The sequence below is a fragment of the Aristolochia californica genome, unplaced genomic scaffold (assembly GCF_029961685.1).
Source record: "Aristolochia californica isolate CCGP_79_NKW_82.1479 unplaced genomic scaffold, dmAriCali1.0.hap1 SCAF_5, whole genome shotgun sequence".
In the NCBI taxonomy this organism is placed as follows: domain Eukaryota; kingdom Viridiplantae; phylum Streptophyta; class Magnoliopsida; order Piperales; family Aristolochiaceae; genus Aristolochia; species Aristolochia californica.
In genome coordinates this window covers 22,880,402-22,907,824 of record NW_027182214.1, presented here as the reverse complement: position 1 = coordinate 22,907,824, position 27,423 = coordinate 22,880,402, and positions in this window count along the sequence as shown.

Here is a 27,423-nt window from a genome sequence, read left to right as displayed (position 1 = left end):
TCTGTTTTGCCTTTATATTCTTGTTTACGAGATAATCGGAGAGTAAAAACTCAAAGTTTTGATTTAAGAAAAACGTGTACATCTAAAATGGAATGGAAATCCAAAAATGTAGAGAGAGATAATTCAAAAAATTCTCTGTAACTTTTAGGGACTGGAAATTCTTTTAGTTTTTATACATTTGGTTTTGCAATGATCGGGAAAAGGGGGAGGCGGGGTTTTTTTAACTGAGTGTTAACTCCCAATTAATTCATAAGTCATTTATAAAAAAAACATAGCCCGTTACACATGATTTACTGATAAATCACTTTAATAATCATCTGCAATTGTGAGGTCAACTTTTTGTATGCGGGCAAAATAATGGCTTCTTTAACTCAAGTAAAAATCCCACTGCACGTTTACTTGAGAATTTAATGAGTGTTTGTTGTTCTCTTTAAAAGGTTTGGATACATAGGGATTTGCATCTTTAACATGTTTCAAGCATGCATATCCATATTTAAAACATGTTAAGATCAGTTAGATATCACTTTCTTATGAAATTCCAAGCCATTAGGGTTGAACTAGTGGAATTTCCCAAACTTGGACAACAAAACTTTTGTGTCCGTTTGTGGTGAGTGAATAAATTTTCTTTACTTACATTTGTTAATGTTTTTAATTTTTTCCATACATAAACTCAAACATTTTCATTTTGTTGTGACCTGTTTTGCCTTTATATTCTTGTTTACGAGAGAATCAGAGAGTGAAAACTCAATGTTTTGATTTAAGAAAAATGCGTACATAAAAATTGGAATGGAAATGAAAAAATGTAGAGAGAGATAATTCCAAAAAGTTTCTCTAACTTTTAGGAACTGCAAACTCTTTTAGTTGTTATACATTAGCTTTTGCAGTGATCAAGAAAATGTGGAGGCAGGGGATTTTTAACTGAGTGTTGAGTCCAAATCAATCAATAAGTCATTTCTTACAAAAATATAGCCTGTTACGAATGATTGACTGATAAATCACTAAACAAATTATCTGCGATTTTAAGGTCAGCTTTTTGTTAGAGGGTAAAATAATGGCTTGTTTGACTCAGGTAAATATCCCATTGCACTTTCACTTGAGAATTTAATGAGCGTTTGTTGTTCGCTTTAAAAGGTTTGGATCCATAGGGCATTTGCATCTTTAACATGTTTCAAGCATGCATATGCATATTTAAAACATGTTAGGATTAGTTAGAAATCTCTTTCTTATCAAATTCCAAGCAATTAGGGTTGAACTAGTGAAATTTCCCAAACTTGGACATCAAAACTTTTGTGTTCGTTTGTGGTGTGAGAATAAATTTTCTTTACTAACATTTTTTACTGTTTTTAATTTTTCAATACATAAAATTTAAAATTTTCATTTTGTTGTGATCTGTTTTGCCTTTATATTCTTGTTTACGAGAGAATCGGAGAGTCAAAATTCGAAGTTTTGATTTAATATAAAAGTGTACATCGAAAATGGAAAGGAAATGCAAAACTGTAGAGAGAGATAATTCGAAAAAGTCTTTGTAACTTTTAGGAACTGCAAACTCTTTTAGTTTTTATACATTGGGTCTTGCAATGATCAGGAAAAGGGGGAGGCAAGGGATTTTTAACGGATTGTTGACTCCCAATTAATCCATAAGTCATTTCTTACAAAAACATAGTCCGTTATGTATTGACCGGTAAATCACTTTACGAATCATCTACGATTGTTAGCTCAGCTTTTTTTAAGTGGGAAAAATAGTGGTTTGTTTGACTTAGGTAAAGATCCCACCGCATGTTCATTTGAGAATTTAATCAGGGTTTTTTATTCCCTTTAAAAGGTTTAGATCGATAGGGCTTTTGTATATTTAACAAGTTTCTAGCAAACGTATCCATATTTAAAATGTGTTAGGATCTGTTAGAAATCTCTTTCTTAATAAATTCCAAGCCATTAGAGTTGAACTAGTGGAATTTCCCAAACTAGGACAACAAAAATTTTGTGTTCCTTTGTGATGTGTGAATAAAATTTCTTTACTTTCATTTGTTATTGTTATTAATTTTTTCTAAACATAAACTCTAAAATTTTCATTTTGTTGTGATCTGTTTTGCCCGTATATTCTTTTTAATGAGTGAATCGGAGAGTGAAAACTCAAAGCTTTGATTTAAGAAAAACAAGTACATCTAAAATGGAATGGAAATTCACAAATGTAGAGAGTGATAATTCAAAAAAGTCTCTATAACATTTAGGGACTGCAAACTCTTTTAGGTTTTATACATTAGGTTTTGCAATGATCGGGAAAATGGGGAGGCAGAGGATTTTTAACTGTGTGTTGACTCCCAATCAATCGATAAGTCATTTCTTAGAAAAACATAGCCCGTTATGTATGATTGACTGATAAATCACTTTACAAATCAATTGCGATTGTTAGGTCAGTTTTGTGTACGTGGGCAAACTAATGGCTTGTTTGACTCGGGTAAATATGCCACCGCAAGTTCAGTTGAGAATTTAATGAGCGTTTGTTGGTTGTTTTAAAGGGTTTGGATCCATTGGGCATTTAAATCTTTAACATGTTTCAAGCATGCGTATCCATATTTAAAACAAGTTAAGAACAATTAGAAATCTCTTTCTTATCAAATTCCAAACCATTAGGGTTGAACTAGTGAAATTTCCCAAACTTGGACAACAAAACTTTTATGTTCGTTTGTGGTGTGTGAAAATTTTTTTTTTACTTACATTTGTTATTGTTTTTAATTTTTTCCATACATAAACTCTAAAATTTTTATTTTGTTGTGATCTGTTTTGTCTTTATATTCTTGTTTACGAGAGAATCGTAGAGTTAAAATTGAAAGTTTTGATTTAAGAAAAACGTGTACATCTAAAATTCAATGGAAAAGAACAAATGTAGAGAGAGATAATTCCAAAAAGTCTCTGTAACTTTTACTGACTACAAACTCTTTTAGTTTTTATCCATTAGGTTTTGCAATGATCGGGAAAAGGGGGAGGTAGGGGAATTTTAACTGAGTGTTGACTCCCAATCAATCCATAAGTCATTTCTTAAAAAAACATAGCTCGTTACGCATGATTGACCGATAAATCACCTTAAAAATTATTTGTGATTGTTAGGTTAGCTTTTTGTAAGTGGGCAAAATAATGGCTTGCTTGACTCGAGTAAATATCCCATCGCACGTTCACTACAGAATTTAATGAGCAATTGTTGTTTGCATTAAAAGGTTTCGATCCATCGTGCATTTGCATCATTAACACGTTTCAAACATGCATATCCATATTTAAAACATGTTAGTATCAATTAGAAATCACTTTCTTATCAAATTCTAAGCCTTGAGGGTTGAACGAGTGGAATTTTCCAAACTTAGATAACAAAACTTTTGTGTTCGTTTGAGGTGTGTGAATAAATTTTCTTTACATACATTTGTTATTGTTTTTAATTTTTTCCACACATAAACTCTAAAATTTTCATTTTGTTGTGATCTGTTTTGCCTTTATTCGCTTGTTTACGAGAGAATCGAAGAGAGAAAAGGAAAAGTTTTGATTTAAGAAAAAAGTGTACTTCTAAAATGGAATGGAAATGCACAAATGTAAAGAGAGATAATTCCAAAAAGTCTTTGTAACTTTTAGGGACTGCAAACACTTTTAGTTTGTATACATTAGGTTTTGTAATGATCGGGAAAAGGAGGGGGGGGGGGGATTTTTCACTTAGTGTTGACTCCCAATCCATAAGTCATTTCTTACAAAAACATAGCCCGTTATGCATGATTGATAGATAAATCACTTTGTAAATCATCTTCGAATGTTAGGTCAGGTTTTTGTAAGTGGGCAAAATAATGGCTTGCTTAACTCGAGGAAATATGCCACCGCACGTTCACTAGAGAATTTAATGACTGTTTGTTGGCTTTAAAAGGTTTTGATCAGTAGGGAATTTTCTTTTTTAACATGTTTCAAGCATGTGTATTCATATTTAAAACATGTTAAGATTAGTTAGAAATCTCTTTCTTATCAAATTCCAAGCCATTAGGGTTGAACTTGTGGAATTTCCCGAACATGGACAACAAAAATTTTGTGTTCGTTATTGGTGTGTGAATAAATTTTCTTTACTTACCCTTGTTATTGTTTTAAATTTTTTTCCATAAATAAACTCTTAAAATTTCCTTTTGTTGTGATCTATTTTGCCTTTATCTTCTTGTTTACAATAGAATCGCATAGTGAAAACTAAATGTTTTGATTTAAGAAAAAATTGTACTCCTAAAATGGAAAGGAAATGCACAAATGTAGAGAGAGATAATTCCAAAAAGTCTCAGTAACTTTTAGGGACTCGCAACTCTTTTAGTTTTTATACATTAGGTTTTGCAATGATCGGGAAAAGGGGGAGGCGGGGGATTTTTAACAAAGTGTTGACTCCCAATCCATAAGTCATTTCTTACAAAAACATAGCCCGTTACATATGATTGACCAATAAATCACTTTAAAAATCATCTGTGACTGTTAGGTCAGCTTCATGTAAATGGGCAAAATAATAGCTTGATTGACTTGGGTAAATATCCCAGTGCACGTTCACTTGAGAATTTAATGAGCGTTAGTGGTTCACTTTAAAAGGTTTAGATCTAGAGGGCATTGGCATCTTTAACATGTTTTAAGCATGCATATCCTTATTTAAAACATGTTAGGATCAGTTAGAAATCTCTTTCATATAAAATTCAAAGCCATTAGGGTTGAACTAGTGGAATTTCCCAAGCCTGGACAAAAAAACTTTTGTTTTCGTTTGTGGTGTGTGAATAAATTTTCTTCACTTACACATGTTATTGTTTATAATTTTTTCATACATAAACTCTAAAATTTTCATTTAGTTTTGATTTGTTTTGCCTTTATCTTCTTTTTTACGAGAGAATCAGAGAGTGAAAACTCAAAGTTTTGATTTAAGAAAAAAGTGTACATCTAAAATGGAATGGAAATGCACAAATGTAGAGAGTGATAATTCAAAAAAGTCTTTGTAACTTTTTAAGGGCTGCAAACTCTTGTAGTTTTTATACATTAGGTTTTGCAATGATCGACAAAAGGGGGAGGTAGGGGATTTTTAACAGAGTGTTGACTCCCATTCCATAAGTCATTTCTTATAAAAATAATAACCCGTTACGTATGAATTTCATATAAATCACTTTACAAATCATCTGCGATTGTTAGGTCAACTTTTTGTAAGTTGGCAAAATAATGGTTTGTTTGAATCAGGTAAATATCCCACCGCATGTGCATTTGAGAATTTATTGAGCGTTTGTTTTTCATTTTAAAAGGTTTGGATCCTTAGGAAATTTGTATCTTTAACAAGTTTCAAGCAAGCGTATCTATATTTAAAACTTGTTAGGATCAGTTAGAAAGCTCTTTCTTATTACATTCCAAGCCATTAGGGTTCAACTAGTTGAATTTCCCAAACTTGGACAACAAAATTTTTGTGTTCGTTTGTGGTGTGTGAATAAATTTTCTTTACTTTCATTTGTTATTTTTATTAATTTTTTCCAAACATAAACTCTAAAATTTTCATTTTCTTATGATCTATTTTGCCCTTATATTCTTGTTTATGAGAGAATCAGAGAGTGAAAACTAAAAGTTTTGATTTAAGAAAAACGTGTACATCTAAAATGGAATGGAAATCCACAAATGTAGAGAGAGATAATTCCAAAAAGTCTTTGTAACTTTTAGGGACTGCAAACTCTTTTACTTTTTATAAATTAGGTTTTGCAATGATCGGGAAAAGGGGGAGGCGGGGAATTTTTAACTGAGTGTTGACTCCCAATCAATCCATAAGTCATTTCTTACAAAAATATAGCCCGTTATGCATGATTGACCGATAAATCACTTTAATAACATTCTGCGATTGTTAGGTCAACTTTTTGTTAAGTGGGCAAAATAATTGCTTGTTTGACTTGGGTAAATATCCCACTACACGTTCACTTGAGAATTTAATGAGCGTTTGTTGTTCACTTTAAAAGGTTTGGATCCATAGGGCATTTTCATCTTTAACATGTTTCAAGCATGCGTATCCATATTTAAAACTTGTTAAGATCAATTAGAAATCTCTTTCTTATCAAATTCCAAGCCATTAGGGTTGAATTAGAGGAATTTCCAAAACATGGACAACTAAACTTTTTTTGTCGTTTGTGGTATGTGAATAAATTTTATTTACTTAAATTTGTTATAGTTTTTATTGTTTTCAATACATAAACTGAAAATTTTTCATTTTGTTGTGATTTGTTTTCCCTTATATTCATGTTTACGAGAGAATCAGAGAGTGAAAACTCAAAATTTTGATTTAAGAAAAAAGTGTACATCTAAAATGAAATGGAAATGCACAAATGTAGAGAGAGATTATTAAAAAAAGTCTTGGCAACTTTTAGGGACTGTAAACTCTTTTAGTTTTTATACAATAGGTTTTTCAATGACCGGCAAAAGGAGGAGGCGGGGGATTTTTAACTGAGTGTTGACTCCCAATCCATAAGTCATTTCTGACAAAAAATTAGCCCGTTACACATGATTGACCAATAAATTACTTTACAAATCGTCTGCGATTGTTAGGTCAGCTTTTTGTAAATGGGCAAAATAATGGTTTGTTTGACTAGGGTAAATATCCCACCACACGTTTACTTGAGAATTTATTGAGCGTTTATTGTTCACTTTAAATGGTTTGGATCCATAGGGCATTTGCATCTTCAACACGTTTCATCCTTGCGTATCCATATTTAAAACCTGTTAAGATCAGTTAAAAATCTCTTTCTTATCAAATTCCAAGCCATTAGGATTGAACTAGTGGAATTTCCCAAACTCTGACAACAAAACTTTTGTGTTCGTTTGTGATGAGTGAATAAATTTTCTTTACTTTCATTTTTTATTGTTATTAATTTTTTCCGACCATAAAGTCTAAAATTTTCATTTTGCTGTGATCTGTTTTGCCTTTATATTTTTTTTAACGAGAGAATCAAAGAGTGAAAACTCAAAGCTTTGATTTAAGAAAAACGTGTACATCTAAAATGGAATGGAAATGCACAAATGTAGAGAGAGATAATTCCAAAAAGTCTCTGTAACTTTTAGGGATGGCAAACTCTTTTAGATTTTATACATTAGGTTTTCCGTAGATTGGAAAAAGGGGGAAGCAGGAGATTTTTAACTGAGTGTAGACTCCCAATCCATAAGTCATTTCTTACAAAAAACAAAGCCCGTTATGCAAGATTGACCGATAAATCACTACACACATCATCAGCGATTGTTAGGTCAGCATTTTGTAAATGGGCAAAATAATGGCTTGTTTGACTCAAGTAAATATCCCACCGCACATTCACTTGAGAATTTAATGAGAGTTTGTTTTTTTCTATATAAGGTTTGGATCCATAGGGCATTTGCATCTTTAACATGTTTCAAGCATGCATATCCATATTTAAAACATGTTAGGATCAGTTAGAAATCTCTTTCTTATCAAGTTCCAAGACATTAGGGTCGAACTAGTGGAATTTCCCAAACTAGGGCAACAAAAATTTTGGGTTCATTTGTGGTGTGTGAATAAATTTTCTTTACTTACATTTGTTATTTTTTTTAATTTTTTCATACATAAACTCTAAAATTTTCATTTTGTTGTGATCTGTTTTGCCTTTATCCCCATGGTTAAGAGAAAATCGGAGAGTGAAAACTCAAAGTTTTGATTGAAGAAAAAAGTGTACATCTAAAATGGAATGGAAATGAACAAATGTAGAGAAAGATAATTCCAAAAGGTCTCTTTAAATTTTAGGGACTGCAAACTCTTTCAGTTTTTATACATTAGGTTTTGAAATGATCAGGAAAAGGGGGAGGCATGAGATTTTTAACTAAGTGTTGACTCCCAATCCATAAGTCATTTCTTACAAAAATATAGCCCGTTATGCATGATTCACCGATAAATCACTTTACAAATCATCTGTGATTGTTAGCTCAACTTTTTGTAAATGGGCAAAAAAAATTGTTTGTTTGACTCGGTTAATATCCCACCGCACGTTCACTTGAGAATTTAATGACTGTTTGTTGGTTGCTTTAAATGGTTTGAATCCATAGGGCATTTGCATCTTTAACATATTTCAGGCATGCATATCATTATTTAAAACATGTTAGGATCAATTAGAAATCTCTTTCTTATCAAATTCCAAGCCATTATGGTTGAACTAGTGGAACGTCCCAAACTTGGACAGCAAAACTTTTGTGTTCATTTGTGGTGTGTGAATAAATTTGCTTTACTTACACTTGTTATTGTTTTTAATTTTTTCCATACATAAACTCTAAAATTTTCTTTTTGTTGAGATCTATTTTGCCCTAATCTTTTTTTTTACGAGAGAATCGGAGAGAGAAAACTTAAAGTTTTGATTTAAGGAAAAAATGTATATCTAAAATGGAATGGAAATACACAAATGTAGAGATAGAAAATTCCAAAAAGTCTCTGTAACTTTTAGGGACTGTAAACTCTTTTAGTTTTTATACATTAGGTTTTGCAATGATCGGGATAATGGGGAGGTGGGGGATTTTTAACTGAGTGTTCACTCCCAATCCATAAGTCATTTCTTACGAAAATATAACCAATTACGCATGATTGACCGATAAATCACTTTAAAAATCATCTGCGATTGTTAGCTCAGCTTTTTATAAATGGGCAAAATAATTATTTGTTTGACTCGTGTTTCACGCATGCATATCCTTATTTAAAACATGTTAAGATCAGTTTGAAATCTTTTTCTTATCAAATTCCAATCCATTAAGGATGAACTAGTGGAATTTTCCAATCTTGGACAACTTTTGTGTTCTTTTGTGGTGTGTGAATAAATTTTCTTCAGTTACACTTGTTATTGTTTTTTATTTTTTCCATACATAAACTCTAAAATTTTCATTTTGTTGAGATCTATTTGGCCTTTATCTTCTTGTTTACGAGAGAATCGGAGATTGAAAACTCAAAGTTTTGATTTAATAAAAAATTGTACATCTAAAATGGAATGGAAATTCACAAATGTAGAGAGTGATAATTCCCAAAAGTCTCTATAACTTTTAGGGCCTGCAAACTCCTTTAGTTTTTATACATTAGGTTTTGCAATGATTGGGAAAAGATGGAGGTGGGGGATTTTTAACTGAGTATTGACTCCTCATCCTTAAGTCATTTCTTACTAAAAGTATAGCCCGTTACAATTGATTGACCGATAAATCACTTTACAAATCATCTGTGATTGTTAGGTCAGCTTTTTTTAAATTGCCAAAATAATGGCTTATTATACTCAGGTAAATATCCAACCGCACGTTTACTAGAGAATTTAATAAGCGTTTGTTGTTCGGTTTAAAAGGTTTGGATCCATAGGGCATTTGCCTCTTTAACATGTTTCCAGCACGCATATCCTTATATAAAACATGTTAGGATCAGTTCGAAATCTCTTTCCAAAACAATCCCAAGCCATAAGGGTTGAACTAGTGGTATTTCCCAAACTTGGACAACAAAACTTTTGTGTTCGTTTGTGGTGTGTGAATAAATTTTTTTTACTTACATTTTTTATTTTTCTTCATTTTTTCCATACATAAACTGTAAAATTTTTTTTTTTTTGTTATTTGTTTTGCCTTTATCTTCTTGTTTACAAGATATCAGAGAGTGAAAACTCAAAGTTTTGATTTAATAAAAAATTGTACATCTAAAATGGAATGGAAAAGCACAAATGCAGAGAGAGATAACTCCAAAAAGTCTCTTTAACTTTTAGAGACTCCAAACTCTTTTAGTTTTTATACTTTAGGTTTTGCAATGATCGGGAAAAGGGGGAGGTTGAGGATTTTAAACTGAGAGTTGACTCCCAATTCATAAGTCATTTCTTAAAAAAAATAACCCGTTATGCATGGTTGATCGATAAATCACTTCACAAATCATCTACGATTGTTAGCTCATCTTTTTGTAAATGGGCAAAATAATGGCTTGTTTGAGTCAAGTAAATATCTCACCGCACGTTCGCTTGAGAATTTAATGAGTGTTTGTTGTTTGGTTTAAAATGTTTGGATCTGTAGGGCATTTTCATCTTTAACATGTTTCAAGCATGCATATCCATGTTTAAAACATGTTAGGATCAGTTAGAAAGCTCTTTCTGATCAAATTCCAAGCCGTTAGGGTTGAACTAGTACAATTTCCCAAACATGGAAACCAAAAATTTTGTGTTCGTTTGTGGTGTGTGAATAAATTTTCTTTTCTTACACTTGTTATTTGTTGTAATTTTTCCAAAGATAAACTCTAAAATTTTCATTTTGTTGTGATCTATTTTGCCTTTATCTTCTTGTTTATGAGAGAATCGGAGAGTGAAAACCCAAATTTTAATTTAAGAAAATTTTGTACAACTAAATTGGAATGGAAATGCACAAATGTAGAGAGAGATAATTCCAAAAAGTCTATTTCACTTTTAGGGACTACAAACTCATTTAGTTTTTATACATTAGGTTTTGTAATGATCAGGAAAAGGGGGAGGCAGGGGATTTTTAACTGAGTGTTGACTCCCAATCCATAAGCCATTTCTAATAAAAACATAGCCTGTTATGAATGATTGACCGATAAATCACTTTTCAAATTAGCTGCGATTGTTGGGTCAGAGTTTTTCTATGGGCAAAATAATGGCTTGTTTGACTCGGGTAAATATCCCACCGCACGTTCATTTGAGAATTTAAAGAGAATTTGTCATTCGCTTTAAAAGGTTTGGATCCATAGGGCATTTGCATCTTTAACAAGTTTCAAGCAAGAGTATCCAAATTTAAAACATGTTAGGATCATTTAGAAATCTCTTTCTTATCAAATTCCTAGCCATTAGGGTTGAACATGTAGAATTTCTGAAACTTGGACAACAAAACATTTCTGTTCACTTGAGGTGTGTGAATAAATTTTCTTTACTTTCATTTGTTATTGTTTTTAATTTTTTCCACACATAAACTCTAAAATTTTCGTTTTTTTTTTATCTGTTTTACCTTTATATTCTTGTTTACAAGAGAATCGGAGAGTAAAAAGTTAAAGTTTTGATTTAAGAAAAACGTGTACATGTAAAATGGAAAGGAAATGCACAAATGTAGAGAGAGATAATTCCAAAAAGTCTATGTAACTTTTAGGGACTGTAAACTCTCTTAGTTTTAATACATTAGGTTTTGCAATGATCGGGCAAAGGTGGAGGCAGGGGATTTTTTAATGAGTGTTCACTCCCAATCAATCCATAAGTCATTTCTCACAAAAACATATCCCTTTACGCATGATTGACCGATAAATCACTTTACAAATCATCTGCGATTGTTAGCTCAACTTTTTGTTAGTGGGCAAAATAACGGCTTGTTTGACTCGAGTAAATATCCCTCAGCACGTTCACTTGAGAATTTAATGAGCGTTTATTGTTTGCTTTAAAAGGTTTGGATCCATAGGGCATTTTCATCTTTAAAATGTTTCAAGTATGTGTATCCATATTTAAAACATGTTAAGATCAGTTAGAAATCTCTTTCTTATCAAATTCCTAGCCATTAGGGTTTAACTTGTGGAATTTCCAGAACATGGACAACAAAACTTCTGTGTTCATTTGTGGTTTGTGAATTAACTTTCTTTACTTACATTTGTTATTGTTTTTAATTTTTTTACACATAAACTCTGAAATTTTCATTTTGTTGTGATCTGTTTTGCCTTTATTTTCTTATTTACGTGAGAATTTTCAATTTAAGAAAAAAGTGTACATATAAAATGGAATGGAAATGTAAAAATATAGAAAGAGATAATTCCAAAAATTCTTTGTAACTTTTAGGGACTGCAAACTCATTTAGCTTTTACACATTAGGTTTTGCAATGATAGGGAAAAGGGGTGGCAGGGGATTTTTAACTAAGTATAGAATCCCAATCTATAAGTCATTTCTTAAAAAAATAGCCCATTATGCCTGATTGACTGATATATCACTCTGAAAATCATCTGCGATTGTTAGGTCAACTTTTTTTAAGTGGGCAAAATAATGGCTTGTTTGACTCGGGTAAATATCCCACTACACATTCACTTCAGGATTTAATGAGCATTTGTTGTTCACTGTAAAAGGTTTGGATAAATAGGGCATTTGCATTTTTAACATGTTTCAAGCATGCATATCCATATTTAAAATATGTTAGGAACAATTAGAAATCTATTTCTTATCAAATTCCAAGCAATTAGGGCTGAACTAGTGAAATTTCCCAAACTTGGACAACAAAACTTTTGTGTTCGTTTGTGGTGTGTGAATTAATATTCTAAACTTACATTTTTTATTTCTTTCATTATTTCCATACATAAACTCTCAAATTTTCATTTTGTTTTGATCTGTCTTGCCTTTATCTTCTTTTTTAAGAGAGAATCGGATAGTGAAAACTCAAAGTTTTGATTTAAAAAAAAAAGTAAATCTAAAATGGAATGGAAATGCAAAAATATAGAGAGAGATAATTCAAAAAAGTCTCTGTCACTTTTAGGGACTGCAAACTCTTTTAGTATTGATACATTAGGTTTTGCAAAGATCGGGAAAAAGGGAAGGCGGGGGATTTTGAACTGAGTGTAGACTCCCAATCCATAAGTCATTTCTTACAAAAACTTAGCCCATTACGCATGATTAATCGATAAATCACTTTACAATTCATCTACGATTATTAGGTCAACTTTTTGTTGATGGCAAAATAATAGCTTGTTTGACTCGGGTAAATATCCCACCGCACGTTCACTTCAGAATTTAATGATCGTTTGTTGTTGGCTTTAAAAGGTTTGGATCCATAGGGAATTTTCATCTTTAACATGTTTCAAGCATGCATATCCATATTTAAAACATATTAGGATCAATTAAAAATCTCTTTCTTATAAAATTCCAACCTAATAGGGTTGAACTAGTGGAAATTCTCAAACTTGGACAACAAAACTTGTTGTTCGTTTGTTGTGTGTGAATAAATTTTCTTTACTTATATTTTTCATATTTTTTAATTTTTTCCATACATAAATTCTAAAAGTTTCATTATTTGTGATCTGTTTTGCCTTAATCTTCTTGTTTACGAGAGAATCAGAGAGTGAAAACTCAAAGTATTTATTTAAAAAAAAGTGTACATCTAAAATAGAATGGAAATGCACAAATGTTGAGATAGATAATTCAGAAAAGTGTCTGTAACTTTTAGGGACTACAAACTCTTTTAGTTGTTATACATTTGGTTTTGCAATGATCGAGAAAAAAGAAAGGTAGGGGATTTTTATTTGAGTGTTGACCCCCAATCCATAAGTCATTTCTTACAAAAACATAGCCCGTTACGCATGAGGGACCGATAAATCACTTTAGAAATCATCTATGATTGTTAGGTCAGCTTTTTGTAAGTGGGCAAAATAATGGCTTGTTTGACTCGAGTAAATATCCCACCGCACGTTCACTTGAGAATTTTATGAGCTTTTGTTGTTCCCTTTAAAAGGATTGGATGGATAGGGCATTTGCATCTTTAACTTGTTTCAAGCTGCATGTCCATATTTAAAACATGTTAGGATCAGTTAGAAATCTCCTTATTAAATTCCAAGCCAATAGGATTGAACTATTGGAATTTCCCAAACTTGGACAACAACTTTACAAATCATCTGCGATTGTTAAGTCATCTTTTTTGTAAGCAGGCAAAATAATGGCTTGTTTGACTCGTGTTAATATCCCATCGCATGTTCACTTGAGAATTTTATGAGCGTTTATTGTTTGCTTTAATAGGATTCGATCAAAGGGCATTTGCATCTTTAACTTGTTTCAAGCATGCATATCCATATTTAAAACATGTTAGGATCAGTTAGAAATAACCTTATTAAATTCCAAGGCATTAGGATTGAACTAGTGGAATTTCCCAAACTTGGAAACCAAAACTTTTGTGTTCGTTTGTGGTGTGTGAATAAATTTTATTTACTTACATTTGTTATTATTTTTAATTTCTTCCATACATAAACTCTAATTTTTCATTTTGTTGTGATCAGTTTTGCCTTTATCTTCTTGTTCACGAGAGAATCGGAGAGTGAAAACTCAAAGTTTTGATTTAAGGAAAAGGTGTACATCTAAAATGGAACGGAAATGCACCAATGTAGTGAGAGATAATTCCAAAAAGTCTCTTTCACTTTTAGGGACTACAAACTCATTTAGTTTTTATACATTAGGTTTTGCAATGATAGGGAAAAGGGGGAGGCGGGGGATTTTTAACTGAGTGTTGACTCCCAATCGATAAGTCATTTATTAAAAAAACATAGCCCTTTACGCATGATTGACCGATAAATCACTTTACAAGTCATCTGCGATTTATAGCTCTGCTTTTTGTAAATGGGAAAAATAGTGGCTAGTTTGACTCGGGTTAATATCCCACCGCACGTTCACTTGACAATTTAATGAGCATTTTTTGTTCGCTTTTAAAAGTTTGGATCCTTAGGGCATTTGCATCTTTAACATGTTTCAAGCATGCATTGCCATATTTAAAACATGTTAGGAACAATTAGAAATCTCTTTCTTATCAAATTCCAAGCCATTAGGGTTGAACTAGTGGAATTTCCCAAACTTGGACAACAAAACTTTTGTTTTCGTACGTTGTGTGCGAATAAATTTTCTTTACTAAACATTTGTTATTGTCTTTAATTTTCCATACATAAAATCTAAAATTTTTATTTTGTTTTTATCTGTTTTGTCTTTATCTTCTTTATTACGAGAGAATCGGAGAGTGAAAACTAAAAGTTATTATTTAAAAAAAAAGTTAACATCTAAAATGGAATGGAAATCCAAAAATGTAGAGGGAGATAATTCAAAAAAGTCTCTATAACTTTTATGGAATGCAAACTCATTTAGTTTTTATACATTAGGTTCTACAAATAACGGGAAAAGGGGAATGCGAGGGATTTTTAACCGAGTCTAGACTCCCAATCCATAAGTCATTTCTTACAAAACCATAGCCCGTAACGCATGATTGACCGATAAATTACTCTACAAATCATCTACGATTTGTAGCTCTGCTTTTTGTAAATGGGAAAAATAATGGCTTGTTTGAATCGGGTGAATATCCCACCGCACATTCACTTGAGAATTTAATGAGCATTGCTTGTTCGGTTTTAAAGGTTTGGATCCATATGGCATTTGCATATTTAACATGTTTCAAGCATGCATATCCATATTTAAAACATGTTAGGATCAGTCAGAAATCTCTTTCGTATCAAATTCCAAGCCATTAGGGTTGAACTAATAGAATTCCCAAACTTGGAAAACAAAACTTTTGTGTTTGTTTGTGGTATGTGAATAAATTTTCTTTCTTACACTTGTTATAGTTTTTAATTTTTTCCATACTTAAACTCTAAAATTTTCATTTTGTTGTGATGTATTTTGTCTTTATCTCCTTGTTTACGAGAGAATCAGAGAGTGAAAACACAAAGTTTTGATTTAAGGAAAAAGTGTACACCTAAAATGGAATAGAAATACACAAATGTAGAAAGAGATAATTCCAAAAATCCTCTGTAACTTTTAGGGACTGCTAACTCTTTTAGTTTTTATACTTTAGGTTTTCTAATGATCGGGAAAAGGGGGAGGCATGGATTTTTAGCAAAGTGTTGATTCGCAATCCATAAGTCATGTCTTACAAAAACATAGCCCGTTATGCATGATTGGCCGATAAATCTCTTTACAAATCTTCTACGATTGTTAGGTCATTTTTTTAAATGGAAAAATAAAAGCTTGTTTGACTCCGGTAAATATCCCACTGCATGTTCACTTGAGAATTTAATGAGATTTTGTTGTGCGATTTAAAAGATTTGGATTATAAAGGCATTTCCATCTTTAACATGTTTCAATCATGCATATCCATATTTAAAACATGTTAGGATCAGCTAAAAATCTCTTTCTTATCAAATTCCAAGCCATTAGGGTTCTACTAGTGGAATTTCACAAACTTGGACAACAAAACTTTTGTGTTCATTTGTGGTGTGTGAATAAATTTTCTTTACTTACCCTTGCTATTGTTTTTTATTTTTTCCACACATAAAATCTAAAATTTTCATTTTGTTGTAATCTATTTTGCCTTTTTCTCCTTGTTTACGAGAGAATCGGAGAGTGAAAACTCAAAGTTTTGATTTAAGAAAAGTGTACATCTAAAATGAAATGGAAATGCACAAATGTAGAGAGATATAATTTGAAAAACTCTCTGTAACTTTTAGGGACTACAAACTCTTTTTGTTTTTATACATTAGGTTTAGCAATGATCGGGAAAAGGGGGAGGCGGGAGATTTTTAACTGAGTGTTGACACCCAATCCATAAGTCATTTCTTACAAAACATATCCCGTTACGCATGATTGACAGATAAATCACTTTACAAATCATCTGTGATTTTTGCGTCAGTTTTTTGTATGTGGGCAAAATAGTGGCTTGTTTCACTCGAGTAAATATTGCACTGCACGTTCACTTGAGAATTTAATAAGCATTGGTTGTTCGCATTAAAAGATTTGGATCCTTAGGGCATTTGCATCTTTCACATGTTTCAAGCATGCATATCCATATTTAAAACATGTTAGGATCAGTTAGAAATCTCTTTCTTATCAAATTCCAATCCATTATGGTTGAACTAGTGGAATTTCAATTTTTGTGATCTATTTAGCCTTTATCTCCTTGATTACGAGAGAATCCAAAAGTGAAAACTCAAATTTTAAGAAAATAGTTTACATCTAAAATGGAAAGAAAATGCACAAATGTAGAGAGAGATAATTCCAAAAAGTCTCTATAACTTTTAGGGACTGCTAACTCTTTTAGTTTTTGTACATTAGGTTTTCCAATGATCGGGAAAAGGGGGAGATGGGGATTTTTAGCAGAGTGTTGACTCCCAATACATAAGTCATTTCTTAAAAAAACAAAGTCTGTTATGCTTGATTGTTTGATAAATCACTTTACAAATCATCTGCGATTGGTAGGTCAACTTTTTTAAATTGGGAAAAATAATGGCTTGTTTGACTTGGGTTAATATCCCACCGCACGTTCAATTGAGAATCTAATGAGCGTTTGTTGTTCGCTTTTAAGGGTTTTGTTCCTTAGGGCATTTGCATCTTTAACATGTTTCAAGCATGCATATCCACATTTAAAATACGTTAGGAACAATTACAAATCTCTTTCTTATCAAATTCCAAGCCATTAGGGTTGAACTAGTGGAATTTTCCAAACTTGGACAAGAAAAGTTTTGTGTTCGTTTGTGGTGTGTGATTAAATTTCTTTAGTTACATTTGTTATTATTTTTAATTTTTTCCAAAAATAAACTCTAAAATTTTCTTTTTTTTATCTGTTTTGTCTTTATCTTCTTTTTTACGAGAGAATCGGAGAGTGAAAACTAAAAGTTTTTATTTTAAAAAAAGTGAACATCTAAAATGGAATGGAAATGCACAAATATAGAGAGAGATAATTCAAAAAAGTCTCGGTAACTTTTAGGGATTGCAAACATTTTTAATTTTAATACATTAGGTTTTGCAAAGATCGGGAAAAGGGGGAGGTGGGAGATTTTTAACTGAGTGTAGACTCCCAATCCATAACTCATTTCTTACAAAACATAGCCCGTTACGCATGATTGACTGATAAATCACTTTACAAATCATCTGCGATTGTTGGGTCAGCTTTTTGTGTGGGTCAAATAATTGAATGTTTGACTCGGTTAAATACCCACCGCACGTTCACTTGAGAATTTAATGAGTGTTTATTCTTCGTATTAAAAGGATTGGATCCATAGGGCGTTTGCATCTTTAACATGTTTCAAGCATGCATATCCATATTTAAAACATGTTGGGATCAATTAGAAATCTCTTTCTGATCAAATTCCTAACCATTAGAGTTGAACTAGTGGAATTTCCCAAACTTGGACAACAAAACTTTTGTGTTTGTTTGTGGTGTGTGAATATATTTTATTTACTTACACTTGTTATATTTTTTATTTTTTTCCATACTTAAACTTTAAAATTTTCATTTTCTTGTGATGTATTTTGTCTTTATCTCCTTGTTTATGAGAGAATCGGAGAGTGAAAACTCAAAGTTTTGATTTAAGAAAAAAGTGTACACCTAAAATGGAACATAAATGCACAAATGCAGAGAGAGATAATTCAAAAAAGTATCCCTACCTTTTAGGGACTGCTTACTCTTTTAGTTTTTATACATTAGGTTTTCCAATGATCTGGAAAAGGAGGAGGCAGGGATTTTTAGTAGAGTGTTGACTCCCAATCTATAAGTCATTTCTTACAAAACATAGCCCATTACGTAAGATTGATAGATAAATCACTTTACAAATCTTCTGCGATTTTTCGGTTAGCTTTTTGTATGTGGGCTAAATAATGGCTTGTTTCACTCGAGTAAATATCGCACTGCACGTTCACTTGAGAATTTAATGAGCGTTGGTTGTTCACATTAAAAGGTTTGGATCCTTAGGGCATTTTCATCTTTAACATGTTTCAATCATGCATATCCATATTTATAACATGTTAGAATCAGTTAGAAATCTCTTTCATATCAAATTCCAAGCCATTATGGTTGAACTAGTGGAATTTCCCAAACTTGGACAACATAACTTTTGTGTTCGTTTGTGGTGTGTGAATAAATTTTCTTTAATTACAATTGTTATAGTTTTTAATTTTTTCCATACTTAAACTCTAAAATTTTCATTTTGTTGTGATGTATTTTGTCTTTATCTCCTTGTTTACGAGAGAATCGGAGAGTGAAAACTCAAAGTTGTGATTTAAGAAAGAAATGTACACCTAAAATGGAACGGAAATGCACAAATGTAGAGAGAGATAATTCCAAAAAGTCTCTGTAACTTTTAGGGACTGCTAACTCTTTTAGTTTTTGTACATTAGGCTTTCCAATGATCGGGAAAAGGGGGAGGTGGGGATTTTTAGCAGAGTGTTGACTCCAAATCCATAAGTCATTTCTTACAAAAAAAAGCCCATTACGCATGATTGAGCGATAAATCACTTTACAAATCATCTGCGATTGGTAGGTCAACTTTTTTAAATTGGGAAAAATAATGGTTTGTTTGATTTGGGTTAATATCCCACCACACGTTCACTTGAGAATCTAATGAGTGTTTGTTGTTCGCTTTTAAGGGTTTGGATCCTTAGGGCATTTGCATCTTTAACATGTTTCAAGCATGCATATCCATATTTAAAACATGTTAGGAACAATTAGAAATCTCTTTCTTATCAAATTCCAAGCCATTAGGGTTGAACTAGTTGAATTTCCAAAACTTGGACAACAAAAGTTTTGTGTTCGTTTGTGGTGTGTGAATAAATTTTCTTTAGTTACATTTTTTATTGTTTTTAATTTTTTTCATAAAAAAATCTAAAATTTTCTTTTTTTTTATCTGTTTTGCCTTTATCTTCTTTTTTACGAGAGAATCGGAGAGTGAAAACTAAAAGTTTTTATTTTAAAAATAGTTAACATCTAAAATGGAATGTAAATGCACAAATGTAGTGAGAGATAATTCAAAAAAGTATCTATAACTTTTAGGGACTACAAACTCTTTTAATTTTAATACATTAGGTTTTGAAAAAATTGGGAAAAGGGGGAGGCGGGAGATTTTTAACTGAGTGTAGACTCCCAATCCATATCCCTTTTCTTACAAAATATAGCCCGTTATGGATAATTGACTGACAACTCACTTTACAAATCATTTGCAATTCTTGGGCAAACTTTTTGTGTGGGTCAAATAATTGAATATTTGACTCGGTTAAATATCCCACCGCACGTTCACTTGAGAATTTAATGAGTGTTTTTTCTTCGTATTAAATGGATTGGATCTATAGGGCATTTGCATCTTTAACATGTTTCAAGCTTGCATATCCATATTTAAAACATGTTGGGATCAATTAGAAATCTCTTTTTGATCAAATTCCTAGCCATTAGGGTTGAACTAGTGGAATTTCCCAAACTTGGACAACAAAACTTTTGTGTTCGCTTGTGGTGTGTGAATATATTTTCTTTACTTACACTTATATAGTTCTTATTTCTTTCCATACATAAACTTTAAAATTTTCATTTTCTTGTGATGTATTTTGTCTTTATCTCTTTGTTTACACGAGAATCGGAGAGTGAAAACTCAAAGTTTTGATTTAAGAAAAAAGTGTACACCTAAAGTTGAACAGAAATGCACAAATACAGAGGGAGATAATTCCAAAAAGTATCCCTACCTTTTAGGGACTGTTAACTCTTTTAGTTTTTATACATTAGGTTTTCCAATGATCTGGAAAAGGGGGAGGCGGGGATTTTTAGCAGAGTGTTGACTCCCAATCCATAAGTCATTTCTTACAAAACATAGCCCGTTACGCATGATTGACCGATAAATCACTTTAAAAATCATCTGCGATTGTTAGGTCAGCTTTTTTTAATTGGAAAAAATAATGGCTTGTTTGACTCGGGTTATTATCCAACCGCACGTTCACTTGAGAATGAAATGAGCTTTTGTTGTGAGCTTTAAAATTTTTGGATGATAAGGGCATTTGCATCTTTAAAATGTTTCAAGCATGCATATCCATATTTAAAACATGTTAGGATCAATTAGAAATCTCTTTCTATCAAATTCGAAGCCATTAGGGTTCTACTAGTGGAATTTCCAAACTTGGACAACAAAACTTTTGTGTTTGTTTGTGGTGTGTGAATAAATTTTCGTTACATAAACTTTTTATTGTTATTTATTTTTTCCATACATAAACTATTAAATTTTCATTTTGTTGTGATCTATTTTGTCTTTATCTCCTTGTTTACGAGAGAATCGGAGAGTGAACACTCAATGTTTTGATTTAAGAAAAAAATGTACCTCTAAAACGGAACGGAAATGCCCAAATGTAGAGGCAGATAATTCCAAAAAGTCTTTGTAACTTTTAGGGACTTCAAACTCTTTCAGTTTTTCTACATTAGGTTTTGCAATGATCGGGAAAAGGGGGAGGCGGGGATTTTTAGCTGAGTGTTGACTCCCAATCCATAAGTCATTTCTTACAAAAACATAGCCTATTACGCATGATTGACCGATAAATCACGTTATAAATCATTTGCGATTGTTAGCTCAACTTTTTTTAAATGGACAAAATAATCTCTTGTTTGACTCGGGTAAATATCCCACCGCACGTCCACTTGAGAATTTAATAAGCTTTTGTTGTGCGGTTTAAAAGGGTTGCATCATAAGGGCATTTGCATCTTCAACTGTTTCAAGCATGCATATCCATATTTAAAAAATGTTAGGATCAGTTACAAATCTCTTTCTTATCAAATTCCAACCCATTAGGGTTCAACTAATGGAATTTCCGAAACTTGGACAACAAAACTTTTGTGTTCATTTGTGGTGTGTGAATAAATTTTCTTTACTTACACTTGTTAATGTTTTTAATTTTTTGCATACATAAACTGTAAAATTTTCATTTTGTTGTTATCTGTTTTGCCTTTATCTTCTTGTTTACGAGAGATTTGGAGAGTGAAAACTCAAAGTTTTGATTTAAGAAAAAAAGTGTACTTCTAAAATGGAATGGAAATGCACAAATTTAGAGAGAGATAATTCCAAAAAGTCTCTGTAACTTTAGCGACTGCAAACTCTTTTTGTTTTTATACATTAGGTTTTGCAATGATCGAGAAAAGGGGAGGTGGGGAATTTTTAACTGAGTGTTGAGTCCCAATCAATCCAAAAATCATTTCATACAAAAACATAGTCGTTCGCAGGATTGACCGATAAATAGCTTTACAAACCATCTGCAATTGTTGGGCTAGCTTTTAATTTTGTGAAAAATAATGGCTTGTTTGACTCGGGTAAATATCCCACCGCATGTTCACTTAAGAATTTAATGAGCGTTTGTTGTTCACTTTAAAAGGTTTGGATCCATAGGGCATTTGAATCTTTAACTTGTTTCAAGCATGCATATCCATAATTAAAACATGTTAAGATCAGTTAGAAATCTCTTTCTTATCTAATTCCAAGCCGTTAGGGTTGAACTAGTGGAATTTCCAAAACATGGTAAAACAAACTTGTGTTCGTTTGTGGTGTGTGAATAAATTTTCTTTACTTACATTAGTTATTTTTTTAATTTTTTCCATACATCAACTCTAAAATTTTCAATTTGTTGTGATCTGTTTTACCTTTATATTCTTGTTTACGAGTGAATCGGAGAGTGAAAACTTAAAGTTTTGATTTAAGAAAAACTTGTACATCTAAAATGAAATGAAAATGCACAAATGTAGAGACCGATAAATCCCAAAAGCCTCTTTAACTTTTAGGGACTGCAAACTCTTTTAGTTTTTACACATTAGGTTATGCAATGATCAAAAAAAGGGGGATGCGGGGGATTTTTAAGTGAGTGTTGACTCCCAATCAATCCATAAGTCATTTCTTAAAAAAACAAAGCCCGTTACGCTTGATTAACCAATAACTCACGTGAAAAAACATCTGCGATTGTTAGGTCAGCTTTTTGTAAGTGGTCAAAATAATGTCTTGTTTGACTCGGGTAAATATCCCATCACACGGTCACTTGAGAATTTAATCAGTGTTTGTTGTTCATTTTAAAAGGTTTGGATCCATAGGTCATTTTCATCTTTAACATGTTTCAAGCATGCATATCCATATTTAAAACATGTTAAGAATAGTTCGAAATCTTTTTCTTATCAAATTCCAAGCCATTAGGGTTGAACTGGTGGAATTTCCCAAATTTGGACAACAAAACTTTTGTGTTCGTTTGTGGTATGTGAAAAAAATTTCTTCACTTAAATTTTTTATTTTTTTTAACTTTTTCCAAACATAAACTCAAAAATTTTCATTTTGTTGTGATCTGTTTTGCCTTTATATTCATGTTTTCGAGAGAATCAGAGAGTGAAAAATTAAAGTTTTGATTTAATAAAAACGTGTACATCTAAAATGAAATGGAAATGCACAAAAGTAGAGAAAGATAATTCCAAAAAGTCTCAAACGCTTTTAGTTTTTATACATTAGTTTTTTCAATGATGGGGAAAAGGGGGAGGAGGGGGATTTTTAACTTAGAGTTGACTCCTAATCAATCCATAAGTCGTTTCTTAAAAAAACATAGCCCATTATGCATGATTAACCGTTAAATCACTTTACAAATCATCTGCGATTGTTAGGTCAGCTTTTTTTAAATGGGCAAAATAATGGCATGTTTGACTCGGGTAAATATCCAACCGCATGTTCACTTGAGAATTTAATGAGCGTTTGTTGTTCTCTTTAAAAGGTTTGTATCCACAGGGCATTTGCATCTTGAACATGTTTCATACATGCATATCCATATTAAAAACATGTTAGGATCAATTAGAAATCTTTTTCTTATAATATTCCAAGCCATTAGGGTTGAACTAGTGGAATTTCCCAAACTTGGACAACAAAACTTTGGTGTTCATTTGTGGTGTGTGAATAAATTTTCTTTACATACACTTGTTAATGTTTTTAATTTTTTGCATACATAAACTCTAAAATTTCTATTTGTTGTTATCTGTTTGGCCTTTATCTTCTTGTTTACGAGAGAAACGGAGAGTGAAAACTCAAAGTTTTGATTTAAGAAAAAAGTGTACATCTAAAATCGAATTGAAATGCATAAATGTAGAGAGAGATAATTCCAAAAAGTCTTTGTAACTTTTACAAACTCCAAACTCTTTTACTTTTTATACATTAGGTTTTGCAATGATTGGGAAAAGGGAAGGTGGGGGATTTTTACCTGAGTGTTGACTTCCAATCCATATGTCATTTCATAAAAAAATATAGCCCATTATGCATGAAAGACCGATAAATCACTTTACAAATCATCTGCAATTGTTAGGTCTGCTTTTTGTAAGAGGGCAAAATAATGGCTTGTTTGACTCGGGTGGTAGATATCCCACCGCACGTTCGCTTTAGAATTTACTGAGCGTTTGTTGTTCGCTTTACGAGGTTTAGATCTAGGGGGAATTTGCATCTTTAACTTGTTTCAAGCAGGCATATCCATATTTAAAACATGTTAGGATCAGTTAGAAATCTCTTTCTTATCTAATTCCAAGCCATTAGGGTTGAACTAGTGGAATTTCCCAAACTTGGACAACAAAACTTTTGTGTTCGCTTGTTGTGTGAGAATAAATGTTTGTTACTTACACCGTTTATTGTTTTTAATTTTTTCCATACATAAACTCAAAAATTTCAATTTTTTGTGATCTATTTAGCCTTTATCTCCTTGTTTACGAGAGAATCCAAGAGTGAAAACTCAAAGTTTTTATTTAAGAAAAAGGTTTACATCTAAAATGGAAAGGAAATGCACAAATGTAGGGAGAGATAATTCCAAAAAGTCTTTGTACCTTTTAGGGACTGCAAACTCGTTTTGTTTTTATACATTAGGCTTTGCAATGATCAGGAAAAGGGGGAGGCGGGGGATTTTTAACAGAGTGTTGACTCCCAATAAATCCTTAAGTCATTTTTAACAAAAAATAGCCCGTTACGCATGATTGACAGATAAATCACTTTGAAAATCATCTGTGATTGTTAAGTCAGCATTTTGTAAGTGGGAAAAAAATTGGCTTGTTTGACTCGGGTAAATATCCCACTGCACGTTCACTTGAGAATTTAATGAGCGTTTGTTGTTCGCTTCAAAAGGTTTGGATCCATAGGGCTTTTGCATCTTTAACATGTTTCAAGCATGCATATCCATATTTAAAACATGTTAGGATCTGTTAGAAATCTCTTTCTTATCAAATTCCAAGCCATTAGGGTTGAACTAGTGGAATTTCCCAAACTTGGACAACAAAACTTTTGTTTTCGTTTGTGGTGTGTGAATAAAATTTTTTTACTTACATTTTCTATTGTTTTTAATTTTTTTCGTATATAAACTCTAAAATTTTCATTTTGTTGTGATCTATTTTGCCTTTATCTTGTTTACGAGAGAATTTGAGAGTGAAAACTGTATGTTTTGATTTAAGAAAAAAGTGTACATAAAAAATGGAATGAAACGCTCAAATGTAGAGAGAGATAATTTCAAAAAGTCTCTTTAATTTTTAGGAACTGCAAACTCTTTTAGTTTTTATACATTAGGTTTTGCAATGATCGGGAAAAGGGGGAGGCGGGGGATTTTTAACTCAATGTTGACTCCCAATCAATCCATAAGTCATTTCTTACAAAACCCTAGCCCGGTATGCATGATTGACCGTTAAATCACTTTACAAATAATCTGCGATTCTTATGTCAGCTTTTTGTAAGTGGGCAAAATATTGGCTTGTTTGACACGGGTAAATATCCCACCGCACGTTCACTTGAGAATTTAATGAGCGTTTGTTGTTCACTTTAATAGGTTTGGAACCTTCGGGAATTTGCATCTTCAGCATGTTTCAAGCATGTGTATCCATAATTAAAACTTGTTAAGATCAGTTAGAAATCTCTTTGTTATCAAATTCCAAGCCATTAGGGTTGAGGTAGTGGAATTTCCCAAACTTGGTCAATAAAACTTTTGTGTTCATTTGTGGTGTGTGAATAAATTTTATTTTCTTACATTTTTTTTCCATACATAAACTCTATAATTTTCATTCGTGGTGATCATTTTAGCCTTTTAATTCATGTTTACGAGACAATTGGAGAGTGAAAACTCAAAGTTTTAATTTAAGAAAAACGTGTACATCTAAAAAGGAATAGAAATGCAAAAATGTAGAGAGTGATAATTCTAAAAAGTTTCTGTAACTTTTATGGACTACAAACTCTTTTAATTTTTATACATTAAGTTTTGTAATGATAGGGAAAAAAGGGAGACGGGGAATTTTTAACTGATAAATGATGCCCAATCCCTAAGACATTTCTTACAAAAACATAGCCCGTTACGCATGATTGACCGATAAATCACCTTACCAATCATCTGCGATTGTTAGCTCAACATTTTATAAATGGACAAAATAATGGTTTGTTTGACTCGGGTAAATATCCCACCACACGTTCACTTGGGAATTTAATGAGCGTATGTTGTTCGCTTTAAAAGGTTTGAATCCATAGGGCATTTACATCTTTAACATGTTTCAAGCATACATATCCATATTTACAACATGTTAGGATCAGTTAGAAATCTCTTTCTTATCAAATTCCAAGCCATTATGGTTGAACTAGTGGAATTTCCCAAACTTGGACAACAAAACATTTGAGTTCGTTTGTGGTGTGTGAATAAATTTTCTATACTTACATTTGTTATTGTTTTTAATTTTTTCCATACATAAACTCTAAAAAATTTCAGTTTGTTGTGATCTGTTTGACTTTATCTTCTCTTTCACGAGAGAATCGGAGAGTGAAAACTCAAAGATTTGATATAAGAAAAAAGTGTATATCAAAAATGGAATGAAAATGCACAAATCTAGAGAGAGAAAATTCCAAAAAGTCTCAGTAACTTTTAGGGACTGCAAGCTATTTTGTTTTTATACATTAGGTTTTGCAATGATCGGGAAAAGGGATTTTCAACTCAGTGTTGACTCCCAATCCTTAAGTCATTTCTTACAAAACCATAGCTCGTTACGCATGATTGACTAATAAATCACTTTACAAATCATCTTTGATTGTTAGCTCTGCTTTTTGTAAATAGGCAAAATAATGTCTTGTTTGACTCGGGTAAATATCCCACCGCACATTCACTTGAGAATTTAATGAGCGTTTGCTGTTCATTTTAAAAGGTTTGGTTCCATAGGGATTTGCATCTTTTACAAGTTTCAAGCATGCATATCCATACTTAAAACATGTTAGGATTAGTTAGAATTCTCTTTCATATCAAATTCCAAGCCATTAAGGTTGAATTACAGGAATTTCCCAAACTTGGAGTACTAAACATATGTGTTCGTTTGTGGTGTATGAATAAATTTTCTTTACTTACATTGGGTATTGTTTTTAATTTTTTCCATACATAAACTGTAAAATTTTCATTTTGTTGTGCCTTTATCTGCTTTTTAACAAGAGAATCGGAGAGTGAAAACTCAAAGTTTTGATTTAAGGAAAAAGTGTACATCTAAAATGGAATGGAATTGAAAAAATTTAGATAGAGATAGTTCCAAAAAGTCTCTGTAACTTTTAGGGATTGCAAACTCTTTTAGTTTTTATACATTAGGTTTTGCAATTATGGGGAAAAGGGGGAGGTGTGGGATTTTTAACTGAGTGTTGACTCCCAATCAATCCTTAAGTCATTTATTACAAAAACATAGCCCATTACACATGATTGACTGATAAATCCCTTCGCAAATCATCAGTGATTGTTAAGTCAGCATTTTGTAAGTGGGCAAAATAATGGCTTGTTTGACTCGGGTAAATATGGCACAACACGTTCAGTTGAGAATTTAATGAGTGTTTGTTGTTTGCTTTAAAAGGTTTGGATCCATAGGGCTTTTGCATCTTTAACATGTTTCAAGCATGCATATCCATATTTAAAACATGTTAGGATTTGTTA